The 14,701-nt window shown below is 42.4% G+C and overlaps 1 protein-coding gene and 1 long non-coding RNA gene across 4 annotated transcripts in view; one reads left to right on the top strand and one right to left on the bottom strand.

The window, feature by feature from the left end:
• The window catches only part of MPP7 (MAGUK p55 scaffold protein 7), a 79,610-nt gene extending 65,257 nt beyond the window's left edge, over nt 1–14,353 (bottom strand). The window contains exon 1 of one of the 3 annotated variants that reach the window (XM_079946830.1): nt 13,462–14,353. The gene's annotated coding sequence lies outside the window, so the exon portion shown is untranslated. The remainder of the gene's footprint in view (nt 1–13,461) is intronic. The other 2 variants (XM_079946829.1, XM_079946831.1) reach the window with 2 other exon arrangements.
• On the top strand, nt 4,334–7,219 carry LOC307199741. The gene is made up of 2 exons (XR_013832150.1): nt 4,334–4,969; nt 6,931–7,219. It is a non-coding gene; the product is annotated as an uncharacterized lncRNA (long non-coding RNA).
• Nucleotides 14,354–14,701: the final 348 nt, after the last annotated feature.

Here is a 14,701-nt window from a genome sequence, read left to right as displayed (position 1 = left end):
GAAGTCAGAAAGGGCAGTTGAACATGATTTCTAGGGACTGGGCATGGGGCTTTAGTACCCACAATCCTACTTTTCCTCTAACCTTGATAAGCAAACCCAAAATTGAGCAATATTGCATCATTATGTAATTTTTACAAAGTAAATTATGCATTTTTTTCCGTTTGCATAATTTATCCAGGTCACAGGATTCAGCTTTGCTTCACATAAAACTTGGACTGTTTATATGCAATGTGTCAGTATCACAAAGCACTCACAGATCTGATTAAAAAGGAGCTTTAAAAGATAGGAGAGCAAGGAAATAGCACTAAGGACACAAGGAGAGCAGGACATATTCAGTAAGGCTTCCTGATTCTGGTAACAGAGAAATAGAAATGGGTGCCATTAGCATACTGATGACACCATGCCCCAGTCCTCTAATGACTGCTCCAAGCAGCTCTATATAGGTATTAAATAGCATTGTGGCATCCTGCTACACAACCTGCCCCCCCTCAAAAAACACACAGCGCAACCAACTCACAAATACTCTCCAGGAGGAGACTATGATCAACAGCAATGAAAGTTACAGAGAGATCAAGAGCAGAGGGTTACACTCCCCTGTCCCTCTACTGAAAGTGTTCATTCATCAGAGCAATAAAGGCTGATTCTGTTTCAAAACCAGGTCTGAGCCCAGACCAGAATACGACAAGACAATCTATTTTCCCCCAGAGTGTCTGGATAGCCACTACCCTCATAAACATCCTACCACAAGAAGGGGCAGCAGACCTGTTTCACAGTTTGGAGCTCCCTGACACATATTGCCATTCCATAGTGAAAGCAAGGCCTTAAGAGGATTGCCAGCTCTGGCTCCTGAGAAATCATGCAGAGCATTCCAAAGTCCCTTGGATTCCGTAAGTCTCTGTGGGTGGACCATCTTAAAGGTTATAGTGAAGAGGCTATGCACTGTTAACGTATTCACTTTCTAATCTCTGCTTTTTATTTGGCAGGAGTCCAGTTACTGAGAGTTTACCACAACTTGGCTGATCTTCATTATTAAATTCCATTTTGCTATCTGGAGGTCTTGCCTTCAAATGTCATTAACACCAAAGCTGATAATCTTAAAATCCTACCAACAAACCTCAAATAATTTTGTATGCTTTATAAATATATAGTACAACATGCCATCTACAATCATGCTGTAAGAATTCAGTTTGTTGTTCCACTGCAACCATTTTGACCTTTTGTTAGAATGACAGAGGCAAGAAACAAATACCTTATGTTGAAAGCTGGGTAAAAAGAGTATATGTCCATGTTCTCAAAACTTTCATGTCCTTGTCAACGCATTTCAATTATCTAGTAGTCAGTTGCCAACTCTCTTCCTCCCTCTCCTGTAAACTATGGATTTTGGGAAGGGGGAAATTTGCTTCAAGGGATAGGAGACAAGAGGTGGCAACCATGGAGGCAGCCTAGTAACCTGGCAGGGTGCATCTAGCCATGATCAGGATTGGGTGGGCAACAAATGCAGTAGTGGGAAAGATGAAAGATTTTATAGGCAGGATCTCATACTAATACAGGAAGAACAACCATTTTTCTTTGCATACAACAGAAACCTTTGCTGTATGTGCAGATAGCTATTTGAGAGTAGAGACAAACTAGGCTGCCAAGGATCTATCATCAGTTGACACTTGCTGAAAAAACAGTGGAGAAAACAAACCACCCACTCCATTCTCTGGAGGGGGAAAAAGCCATTCCAGCATTTTTCAGTCAACAGTTGAATTACAGTACTAAACAACTTGAGTAGGATGGAGGTCAGATTGGGATGGAACTATTATAATCCCATATAGCTCTTAATCAATTTAAATAGACTACTTCTACTATCACTGCACTGCTCCCAGTGCAATCGGAAATAACATCAGAAAAGGGAACTTTGCGTCCTGATTTCAAGTAAGTAAAATAATTTATCTTTAAGAGTCCAAGCAGAAAGTGAAAACATTTCATAGAGCAAGCTAAAACTAAGTATTCTGACTAGAGAAACAGTATGAAGTCCTTACCAGGGAAGCGGGGAGGAGAGAGACTACCAAGTGCAGCATACTGACAAGGTCCTTCCAATTACGGTCCCTAATAGCCAAACCAATGGTTCCTATAACTTCCCCATCTCAAGATTCATACAGTCATTAGCATAAGATCAGTAACAACCAGTATCAAGCAAATTACACATTCTCCTTACAACAGGGCTACAGTACTATTGTAACTCCAAATATTCGTTTTAGATTAGAGATTTCTTCAGTAGCTTGAAGAAGCAACTGAAGCAACAATTGTTGTATCTTCCCGACTGCTTAATATCATGCAGGTAGCCCACAAATTATCCATGCAGGCACCATGCAGGTTATCCAGCCTGTTAAAATCCACACAAATGAAAGAACACAAATAACCTATTTAAAATGAGAGCATCAGAACATAGATTTTCATTCCAACAAAAATTGGAAGAAATAGTTCGAGAGTTAAGAGAGGATTAAAATAAATCTTATACAAGTTGCAAAAGACATTTAACCCATATCCATACTGTATAAAGCAGACCAATCATAGTTATGCTCATTGCCATCCTACAGCTCCCAACGTGAAGCAGAATATCAGTGAGATACAATATTCTCTACATGCTGTTCTAAATATCAGTCAGACAAGGAACAACAAGCATTTAGTAAAACATACATCTCCCAGTAGCAAGCTAAAGCTTAATTCTGCTTCTGCAATACTATCATATTGACTTTTAAATTGGTAGTTAAACATTCATTCACATTTTAGGAATTTTAGTATGACAACCTTGGTAAGATGAGGGCTCTACATATTTATTGCCCAAATTCTGTTGAGCAGAAAGAAAGCTTGAAGCTTTCATTAATTTTCCACCTCATAATATAGCCTTCTAGAGTTTACAAAGTATCAAAACTTTACAATTCAAGGCAAAAGAATACTATGTAGCTGTTTCTTGCATAAACCCTTTTCTCTCTAGTAAGGGGCATTTTACAGCTAAGAATAAACAGAGCTGCCTGTTATTTCATTGTGCACCAGTTCAACTTACACTTCTTTGACTACAGCAACTGAGAGGACAGAACATGATCATAACTACTATCAAATTCAAGAGAAAATTAGCATAAGCTGAACTATGCTACAACACAGAAGACACACATCACATTTGACTGGGCCAATCCAACACTCCATAGTACAAGGTTTCACATGTCAAATACAGGTGGTATTGTTAATTCACTCTGCAGCCTATATAACAGAAGAAATTTCCCACAAATTAAAATGTTTCAAGCAATGTGGCCTTGACTGCTGAAACAATACCAATGCAAAGACAAAAATCACTTGATTTTTTGTTAGCTCTACCTATTAATCCTGTTTTTCATTAGCATGTTACATTTTCATAATTATTGTATTTTATTATGCATACTGTGAATGTCAATGTATGTTTATCTAGCACCCATATATAACAGTAACAGAATTAAATTTCCAAAATAGAAGGTAGCCATGCTGTTTCAGAAGTCAATAAATTGAATGGAGCTAGATCAGAAACTCAATTCAGATGTTAAACGTAATCATAGTTTGCATTAACCATATCAAGTACCGGGGCAAACCCCAATTCACACATCTTATCCTAGCTAGCATTCTGCACTAACTGCAGCTTCCGGATCAAGTGTGAGGGAAGCTCCACATGGAGCACCTTTCAGAAATCCACTTGAAGTAACCAACACATGAACTACTGTGGCAAGACTTTCCCAGTCCAGGGATGGTCGCAGCTGTAGAACCAGTCACAGTTGGTAAAAGGCAACCTAGCAGTGCAACTGGTTAAAAACTGCTCCCTTCAGAAAATTCTGGAATATCCTAAGTATAGTTTTCCTCAGGCAAAAGACATGTGTTTCTATTATCTGCCCATGGTTCAGCATTCTTGTCCTTCAAGGCCCAAGAATTCTGGAAGAAAGCAGCAAAAGTTCCAAGACATCCAGGATACCTTGGCTATCCCAAATCTGCTGCACACCCAAGGATAACTATGTGAAGTTGCTGAACTCATTTTACATTGCAATCCAGAATGGGATGGGCATTTATCAAATAAGCATCAAGACCACCAAGGAAAATACCGAGATCACACAAAATACATGAGACATAATATGTGCTGTCCTCAATATGGAACATTATGTATTTGGAAACTAGGTAAGTGGGGCTACAGGATAAACACAGCAGATGAAAGCTCTGCAGGTAGAGATTTGTATTTCAGTTGTTGTCATGGTTACTTTTGTGTCCTAATATATGCCTTTCAACAGGGTGGATTGTTGGTCTCTTGATCTTGCATTGGAAGCAGTCAGATTCAAGGAACCAACAGCGAGAGCAGGTTGAAAAGCATACTTTGAGGAAAACTAGCAAAAGATACTTAGATGTGTTTGTTTTCTCTCTTACTTGGCATTCTCAACTCTGTCAAGGGTGACAAAAATCATGGTTTGCCAGTTCCGATGCCACACCAAGCCATTGTTAAGCTTTGCAAAGAAAAAAGAATTAAGAAATGACATGACATCAGAATTATGCCAAGGGCATAATTATACAGTTGTAAGGGTTACAAGGCAATGCATGTGAATCACTCTGAACACACAGCAGTACTATGTAAATACTAATTATTTTTGTTATTATTAAGTAGTCAACACTATGCAGACTGCTTGAATTCAAACATCTTATTACTCTGGCATGACCTTAAACTGTCCTTTCAAGATTACCGTATATATTGAATCCTTGTTGATATTTTAGGACAATGTTTGGAACACAGTTACATAAATATGGACTCTATCTTTTGTTATTGCAACACATTATAATGGCAAGTCATTACTTTTCCTTGTAACATGAGGGGCACTCCCATTCAAGACAACTGGAAAAACCAGCTTCTAATTACTTTGCCAGTACTGAGAACCAAGACTTTGAAATGTTGCGCATTCCCTCTTGCTGGAATAGAGTAAGTCACATGATTATTCTTATCTTTTTAAAAAGAATAACTGTAGTTCTTTACGCAAAAAAAACTAATGCACCAACAGAACCAGCAAATCATTATTCTAATATGCATAAGGAAGGTGTATGTGATGGTCATTTACAAAAAAAACCCCATCACCATCTGATTGCATCCATGCTGTCTAGTTTGGTCCATCTTTCTTCCCCTTTCCTTGTTTTTTCACAGTGCTTTCAGACAATTTTCATTTTGGGGGAAATCCATTTTTATTTTTCATAAAACTCGGTGCTTAGTTCCATCACTTGTTTACCACCAGTCCTGTAATGTTGTGGTGGGTGTAGTCTGTCAGTATTCTGGACTTCTAGATTATCCAGATTCCTCAGTCTCCATTCTGATTCTTAGATTATCTTCCCCACCACACCACACCCTCTATTCATATAAATTGTCATCCAGAAGTGGGAAAGAGGTGAGTGGGTGAGTTCTAAATGGCAAGCATCCCTGCCTCCCCCTTCAACTTTCATTTCATGGCTGGAAAGAAAGTAGAGGGTTACTCCATGACTGGCAGGACAGTCATGGCCATGTCTGCATCATAGGGCATGCAAGCAACTTATCCTGCAGTGAGGGAAAGAACTAGCATTGTGTTGTCATCCCCACATTTCTAAAAAAACTTGTGGTTTGGGGGGTATGGAGAGATGTTTCCAAGCAGATGGGAAAGGCTATAGCTCAAGGTTGCAATCTTAACCTCATTTGCCTGGGAGTAACTACCACTGAAGGGACGCAGGTGGCGCTGTGGGTTAAAGCCTCAGCGCCTAGGACTTGCCGATCGAAAGGTCGGCGGTTCGAATCCCTGCGGCGGGGTGCGCTCCCGCTGCTCGGTCCCAGCGCCTGCCAACCTAGCAGTTCGAAAGCACCTCCGGGTGCAAGTAGATAAATAGGGACCGCTTACCAGCGGGAAGGTAAACGGCGTTTCCGTGTGCGGCTCTGGCTCGCCAGAGCAGCGATGTCACGCTGGCCACGTGACCCGGAAGTGTCTCCGGACAGCGCTGGCCCCTGGCCTCTTGAGTGAGATGGGCGCACAACCCCGGAGTCTGTCAAGACTGGCCCGTATGGGCAGGGGTACCTTTACCTTTACCTTAACTACCACTGAATTCATCAGAGCTCACTTCTGAGTAAACATAGTTAGGATTGCACTACAAGTGCTCTTAATTCAACTGCAGAAGTATGTGCACATGTGCAGGATGAGCAGTAGGGGTGAGTGGAGGACTAGTGTGGATGAGAGTAGAGAAGAAAACATACATGCCTGTAGGTGAAATTGCCCTGAAACACTACTTTTGAAGGACACTGCAATAGATAATCATGCATTGTATGACTACGTCACTGAAATCTGCTAACAAGAAAACTTGTATAAACTCACATTAAAAAGTTTGTGTCCAAGTACAAACTATATGCATATTTATGATAGACAGAAAACTCCCACTTCACTCTAGGAATAAATTAGGATACTGGCAAAGTTCCTTCAAATGTTGAGAAGTCTCCCTCTGCCCCCATAGCAATAGATGTTATCATGGGCACATGAAGAACCCACCTAACCAGGCTAACAAATGAAGCAGTTCTAGATGTGCAAAAGAATCTGCTTCCTTCAGTGAAATGAATGATAGTGTCAAGGGAGTTTGTATGTAAAACACTATGGCCAAGGGAACAGACTATGTATATAATAAAGCAATAGGACCACCCAGTATGCACACTACTAAACTTTAATCCTCCATCAAAAAATGTTCCAAGTAGCAAACAGACACAGCAAATTCCTGTTACCACATAAGAGAAAAGTATCTAGAATATGTTTAACCTCATTTGTGAATTTTAGTGGTAAAAGTTCCTTAACCCATGTAACATCTATTAGCAGGTGAAAATACATATATAACATAAATTTACATGTCCTGTATTAATCTGTTCATCTTCAAGGGTTATAGCTGTACTTTGTAACTGCAATCTACTAGTATCTGTAAAGAAGAGCACATATGCAGAGGTGTGAAAAAGTGTGAGTTTCCCAGAAGCCAGAAGGACCAAGTACTTAGAACAGAGACCAACAACTGGAAGGCAGGGATCGGAATACAGCTCCTGGAAAGCTGCCAACTGGCCCGCAACAAAGTGCTCTTACCATTCCATCACTTTAAGTGAAAAAATGTGTTTTTGTCTCTTGTTTCAGTTGTCCCTCCCATTCAAAACTAAATACTTTCAGCCCATCTGGCATGAAGCTAATTGTAAAGCTATGTAAGGTGTCATTGTTGTCCCTACTACCATCAGTCATGCCCCTTAATTTTAAGTGATGTTGACTGAGGCGAATGCAACAATTTTTGTGGCTCACATCTCCTGATGAGGCATCCTGGAAAGGAGGCATAGCCAGAAGTGGATACAAAGCACATTCTGTATCTTGGGCTAACAGTAGGGCTGCTTCAGGATAGACAGAATGGGGAAGTAGTAGTAAATAGGTGAAGAGATTCCTAAGAATAATTAAAGTAGTCAGGGCTACTAAACAGTGGGTAATCCAGATTTGAAAATAGATGCAACTCTTTCTGTAGAAGTGGGTTGATAATGGAATTTGTACATCAAACCAGTTAAAAGGACTGGATGAACATTTTTTCTCATCTTCAATGTTGCAGTGTTTCAGCATTTCCTATATTTCTGGATGAAATAGGTAAAGGTAAAGGTACCCCTGCCCGTACGGGCCAGTCTTGACAGACTCTAGGGTTGTGCGCTCATCTCACTCTAGAGGCCGGGAGCCAGCGCTGTCCGCAGACACTTCCGGGTCACGTGGCCAGCGTGACAAAGCTGCTCTGGTGAACCGGCACCAGAGCAGCACACGAAACGCCGGTTACCTTCCCAATAGAAAGCAGTACCTATTTATCTAATGGCACTTAATTGTGCTTTCGAACTGCTAGGTGGGCAGGAGCTGGGACCAAACGAGAGGAGCTCACCCCGCTGCGGGGATTCGAACCGCCGACCATGCGATCAGCAAGTCCTAGGCGCTGAGGTTTTACCCACAGCGCCACCCACGTCCCTGCTGGATGAAATAACTGGATATAAATGTTTGCTGGAATGCTGTAAATTGCATGTTCAGTAGCTTAGAGATAAATGGAAAGTAAGTTAGAGTGTTCCATTCAGCAAAATTTCCTGGACCTTAAGAGGAAGTGTAAAAGGTTTTTGAACTTCTACAAAGTTACATGAGTTTCCAGAAACCTACACTTGGAGAATAAATGCATTATTAGCATATATGTGATATTAAGTAGATAGAAAATAACTATGTCATGAGAAATGCACAAACATTGCTGGAGCAGAATGCAGCCATCACCCAATGCTCATACAAGCCACTAGAGGAGACGTTTTACCAGAACTACATGGTTTCTGTCCCCCTTACCATGTCTGTTACTCCCCCACCCCACCCTGGATTGCAATGGAGACAGGTGACCTCAAATACTCTCTTTGTGTTCAGACCCCGCCACCAACCTGTAAAAGTCCACTTTCAACAGAAAGACAGCTGGGAAGCAGATTATATGAAGGAGGTCACAGTTCATGCATAGGAAAACAGCAGTGCAGATGGTGATGTTGGGCAGCTTGTTTCTTTAAAGGACCCAGGTATTATTTCACAGCACAGACCACTTACTTTACTCAAGGGAATACCAACCAGCAAATGCAATTTCCCATTAACTTCCTCTCTCCATCTGAAATACTCTTCCTGAATTATCAGAATCTAGCTCTTCAATGCTGCATAGATACATACAATTCAAAATTGAATAGCTGTGCGGATGATGTGTCTTGAACATCCCCATTCATGCCAAATCGATAAAGTTTTAGCTATGCATGCCCATCTTAATATAAAATGTTCTGAATCAAATGGAGATGTTGAGCTAGTAACTGTAATCAAAAGATCATCAACACAAAGATTAGAACTATAAAAATCCTACCCCATAGTGCAAGTCATATACAGTGGTACCTCGGGTTAAGAACTTAATTCGTTCCGGAGGTCCATTCTTAACCTGAAATTGTTCTTAACCTGAAGCACCACTTTAGCTAATGGGGCCTTCTACTGCTGCCGTTCAGCCGGAGCATGATTTCTGTTCTCACCCTGAAGCAAAGTTCTTAACCCGAGGTACTATTTCTGGGTTAGCGGAGTCTGTAACCTGAAGTGTATGTAACCCGAGTTACCACTGTATAAACAGAAAAGGGAAACAAATATATTGCAGCTTGCAGATAACTGGCAAGATCCATAGTCAATGTTACATTGTCTATATTGGGGTTGCTTAGTACAAGGGTGAGTGATAATACTTACCAACAGTATGCTATGCTAACAGGGCCTTTTCTCACACTTGGCCAGAAAAAAAAAATGCTGGGGCATGAGGTTAAGAAGTGCTCATGGGTGAATGCCAAAATGCAATATGAGGTGGTTGTGTTAACAGGCTAACAGAAAATCACTTGAAGAGATAAAAATGAATATGACAAAGAGCTGATTAATAGCTATTACACAATCAATATAAAGTATAAAGTATAAAATATATTACACAATCAATATAAAGTTCAACATAACCTAGTCAAATTTAATAAAGGCAACATCTGTACATGAAGTACACACACTTTGTAAGAAGAGCAAGAGTCTACAACCTGACGCCTGATATATTAACTACCATATTAGCTCAAGCGGAGGCCAGTTATCCTGCTTTGTAACTTAATCATAAGCAACCAAATCCTTTAATTAATATGGAACAGAGTGAATAAAAAAGCAATTTAAAAAACCTGATATTTCAAGGCTTAATAGAATATTTCTTCTTTAAAATAAATAACCAGCTGTAAATGACATCTGCTCTTAATGCAAGGATAGTACCTTAGAATTAAACCTACAGCCCTCTTTAAGAAAGGCTGCCTTTTTTATAAGTATCTGTGTAACAAACATCAACACAACAGTCTAAATACTGTACTTATATATTACGTCTTGATATTGTGGACAAGGGGCTGGCAAATCAACACAGATGTCATCCACTGAGCCATCTGGGTAACCATAAAAAAGCAATTATTGCACTATAATCCTAACACTACTTGAAATAATTTTGAGCATCCAGTTATCTAACATTAGCAATCTTGTTCTTTTCAAAAAATACTAAAAATATGAAGTATTCTCAATTGGTCTTCTCTCCCTTCGTTTTTTAAACCATTGTTTCACTAATCCACCCTAATATTGAGTAATTAAGTGGGTACAATAACACAATGCATATAATGTATTGCTATGGAAATAAAACTTGCACGCTTAAAGAAAAATACAATGTATTACATTCAAAAGTAATGTAACTATCTTTCTTCCTGTGCTTAATACACTTGATTGAATCCAGTCTAAATTATCAGACATTGAAGATGGCATTACATTAACCACATTTGAACATGATACCAAGCCACAAATTGCATTCATGGGCAAGAGTTCACTTTATCATATGCATGAAGTTTTATTCTCAGTTAGGTGTGGTGTGTGTGTAAGTAAGTAAGTAAGTAGTGAAAACAAAGGACTGAAATATAGAAGATGCAAACTGTGATCATTTAGAATCTTAAACCTAATTAATTACAGAGACCATTAACAAGGAACAGTTGATGTTGTTTGCATCTTTCTGTCTTGAAAGACAATGGAGTGTGCTTCCGGGGGGTAACGTCAAATCGCTCAGTTAGCAGCACCAAAGTGCCCACATGTGCTAGAATTAAATTTCTCAGTAAATTGTGATTCAACCATTTCACACTGGAGTCTTGCTCTGAAGTTCCTTGGTTCAAGAATGCTCATTTTAAGGTCAATTGAGACTCTAGATTGAAACTGCTATATTACAATATATCAAAAAGTTTGATTCTGTCACCTGCAACCTGAATCAAGTTAATGTATTTTATTCAAGAGAAACCTAGTCATTTATAAATAGTAATTTATAATTTTGCCACAACCCGTTCAGCAGATCTTAATAAAACCTGAATATTCTTCATAGGTTAATTCACTGGAAAGTTCTTTAAATAAACTTCTGAGTACACCTCTCAGATGTGATGGCCTATATTAGACTCATGGGATTAGATACATAGCATAACACCACACAGTAATTTAGTCACAAAAGTATGCCTCTCACAAGTCTTATGACTTATGAAGTTGTCAGACTTTCCAGAAATTTTGGCCTAGGTTTAACAAAGAAATATACAGCTACTGTACTACTATTTAGTTATGTTTTTGCACTACCACACCACATGCTATTTTCAATTTGATTTTAACATGCAAAAATTCTTCAGTTGTGAACAAAATGGGGCAGGGCAGTTTAAAATTAAATTAAAACCTTCCCTGTGGAATTTTTTTGTTTGTTTTTTTAAATAATATTCCTGATGATGCTTGAAAAATTCAATTAAAGAAACCTTAAAAATCATACTTGTATATTAATTGATTCATACAAATTTATGTAGATTAGACAACAACACTAGTTCTGAAAAAAGAGGCATACTATCATTTTTTACATCATGCAGGTAACTATCAAACCAGGCACCAAATATAAAAAAGCTATCCCTCAGGGTGATAGAAGTCTCCAACACACATGGAGTTGTACTTATGTAAGACATGAATTATTATTTTTAAACCTGCTCCTTGTTGATCAAAGTCTTTCAAACAATTTAAAAAGCTGTTTGATCAACTAAATACTGCAACTCAAGAAGTTATTCGGGAATTCAAAGATGCAATCTCAACTTAACAGTAGAAGAAGTCCCATGCTCTTAGAAATCATGGCTCACTCTGATCTGTCAGAATCAATCACTTCTTAACCATATACTGAACTCCTTTTGAAAATGACCATGTTGTAAATCTCAGTCTGTTAATATTCCATTGCAAACTTTCAAGGGCTGTCCAACACACCATGATATGAACCTGAGTTCAGTCTACAGACTGGCAGCAGCTATCCAGGGTTTCAGATAGGGCCTCTCCCAATCCAGCCTGGAGAGGCCAGGGATCATACCTGCGAGCTTCTGGGTGCAAGGCATGTCCTCTACCACTGAGCCATGACCCAGGTTCAGTGTATACTGCAGTGGTTAGGAGCAGAAATGAAACTCCAGAAAGCGCCCCAGCTAGTAGACCGTTCAGTTCAAATTATATATTTGAGCTGCCAAAATCCCCTTCCCATCTGTGATATGAAGATAATGGTATTTTTAAAATGCTTTATTTATTGTTTGTGACTACTTTCATTATGTTACTTTTTCATGTTGTAAGCCGTCTTGAACATGGTTTGAACTGTGGAAAGGCAGCATGCAAATAAAATTATTTGTAATACTGGCCTATCTTGCTTGGCAAGTGTAACAAGGAATGTAAAGTAGATTTGAGCATGAATGCTTTCCCCTCACATGTGGAAAGCAACACCCGCCTTTCCAGTGAGCAGTCACTGCCTCACCCTACACCCCTAGAATTAGATAACAAGGATTGTAAAGCAAATTTGACCTGCCAATACCTTTCATTTCATAAAGAGTATCTGCTGGGTCCATAGTACAACCAGGAATGTAACTCCACTCCAGTTAAATCCAGAAATCTTACTCCAACTCTTCACAAAACCCCAAGCTGGAGCAAGCAAGAGGGGAGGACGCTGAGGGTACTTATTTCACTTGTGAATCACTTCCCATAAAACTGTCCCAAAGCAATGATGAACAGGGCATTGCAACACAGGAACCAAGTCCCAGCATTGGCCTTCCAGACAGGGGACCAGACCTGGAGATGCCAAGGACTGAAGCAGGGACCTTATGCATGCAAAGCAGGCGCTCTCCTACTGCTCCCGCAAAAGATCCCTGTTTCAGAGGCAGACTCAGAGGCTCCCTTTACATAACCGCCTCCCCACCTGGCAGCTCCGCACACCTTCGCCAGGAGGATGCAAGAAGTGGGGCGGGGGGGGGTGGCGGCGCTTCCACACCCAGCGCCCTTAACCCCCCCCCCGCCCCGCGGACTCGAGAGACAGCTTCTTCTGCCACGAGGAAGGAGAGGCGTGAGATGGGAAACAACACGCGTCTCTCTCTCCCTGCACGGCATTCCCACGACCAGCAGGTCCCTCACCTTCGGGGGAAAGCCACAACCGCGCGCGGACTTTTACTAGGGGTTGGTAAGCACCCGCGGAACACGGCGCGCTGTTGTTGTTGCTTTCCGACTTCCGAGTCCAAACACGCCTGTGGGAGGGAGGGAGGCGGCGGTTGAGCTCCGTTCACCTGCTCCCAACCGTCCCAACCGCCGCCCGCTCACGCGCCAGGGGGACGCTCCGTCCGTCAGTCAAGGGAGCAGCTTACTTCTCTCTCTCTCTCTCTCTCTCTCTCTCTCTCTCACCCGAGCCCCGCCCCGCCGCCGAGCAGCGCAACCCCATCTGCCCGCCGCGCGCCCAGCACCAGCCTCTCTCCCCTCAGGGCAAAAGCGAAAGCGCGCAGGGAGGGAGAAGAATCCCACCCGAATCTCCGGCGACAGACCTCCTCGTTACCTCAGCGCCCAACGGCGCCCCTTCCGCTCCGGGGGCCGCCGCGACAGCTCCGCAGCCCCTTATTCATTCGCCGCGCAGCGCCGCTCGGTGCCCGTCGGGTTGGGCTGCCCAGGCGGAGCCAAACCGCCAAAAGCAACCCCTCCCCCTGAGAAAAGAGGAGGAGCTCCGGGACGGGGGAGAGAGAGAGAGAGAGAGAGAGAGAGAGTGTAGGAGGGGCGTGGCGCCTTCCCTGCCCCGCCCCGCGGTTCAAGCCAGCGCCGCTCTGATTGGCCGCGGTAGGTGTTCTCCCCGCCTTGCGGAGCGCGGCCGCCTCATTGGCTGGGGAAAGAAGCGCAAAGCTGGCCCCTGATTGACTGCCGCGCGACGCCTGGAGGCTGTCACGTGAGGCTAGGTGGGGAGTCGCTGTTCGCAAGGTCCGCTAGGCAGATCCGCGGGCGTGTTTGGCCTCTTGTTCCCAGGTGGTCTCTAAGCGGGAGGTGGGGGACGGGGCGGCTGCGAATTCTGTTTCTTGACGCATTTTTCCTTGCTTGCTTCTCCCTGAGCCGCCTCTTGAGATGAGCGCATCAGTCAAGAACCCTGTTGAATCTGGAAGGAGGCGCACGCTTGGATGCCCTGATGCAGCTGCGGCTGGGAGGCTGCACATACCACCTCCCAGGAAAAACACAAGACTAGGAACCTGGCCCCGCCCATCAGCCAGTGGAGCATCTGTTCCTATGCTTGCTTCTCTCCCGGTCCCAATTCCGTTTGTATCATACCCAGCTCCAGTCCCTTCCAGGAAGGAAGTTGAGGCAACCGCTTCAGGTGGCAGGATCCACAGGGGAAGCAGACCCGCCCCCCATGCGCTTCCTGATGTACATCTTCACTTATCCCTCCCTCCCCAAGGCCTGGGGTGCCATTTTGTGGTTCACCTCAGGCACCCAAATGTTTTGGGCCGGCCTGGATTAAATCTATAATATTGCAAAAGCCTCCTTTTTTGGACGAGCTTTTTCTCAAGCCGTCTTGCATCTGATTTGAAAAGCTAAGCCACGTGCATGTGAGACAACTGTTGCACATGCACAGATGGCTGCTTCATTGGAGTTTGGGGCAGAGGAGTGTTGTAGGTGAAAGGTGGCAAATGGAGTAATGCACATCTGGTGAGGACATCTCTGCCCCCTCTTTGGTGTGTGCAGCAACTTATGAACGCAACATCAAACACAGCAGGGAGGAAATAGCTTGGCTGCATTTTAAGCCATGCATATCT

The sequence above is a fragment of the Podarcis cretensis genome (genome assembly GCF_951804945.1).
Source record: "Podarcis cretensis genome assembly, chromosome: 12".
NCBI lineage: Eukaryota > Metazoa > Chordata > Lepidosauria > Squamata > Lacertidae > Podarcis > Podarcis cretensis.
This window is presented reverse-complemented; position numbering and strand designations above follow the sequence as displayed.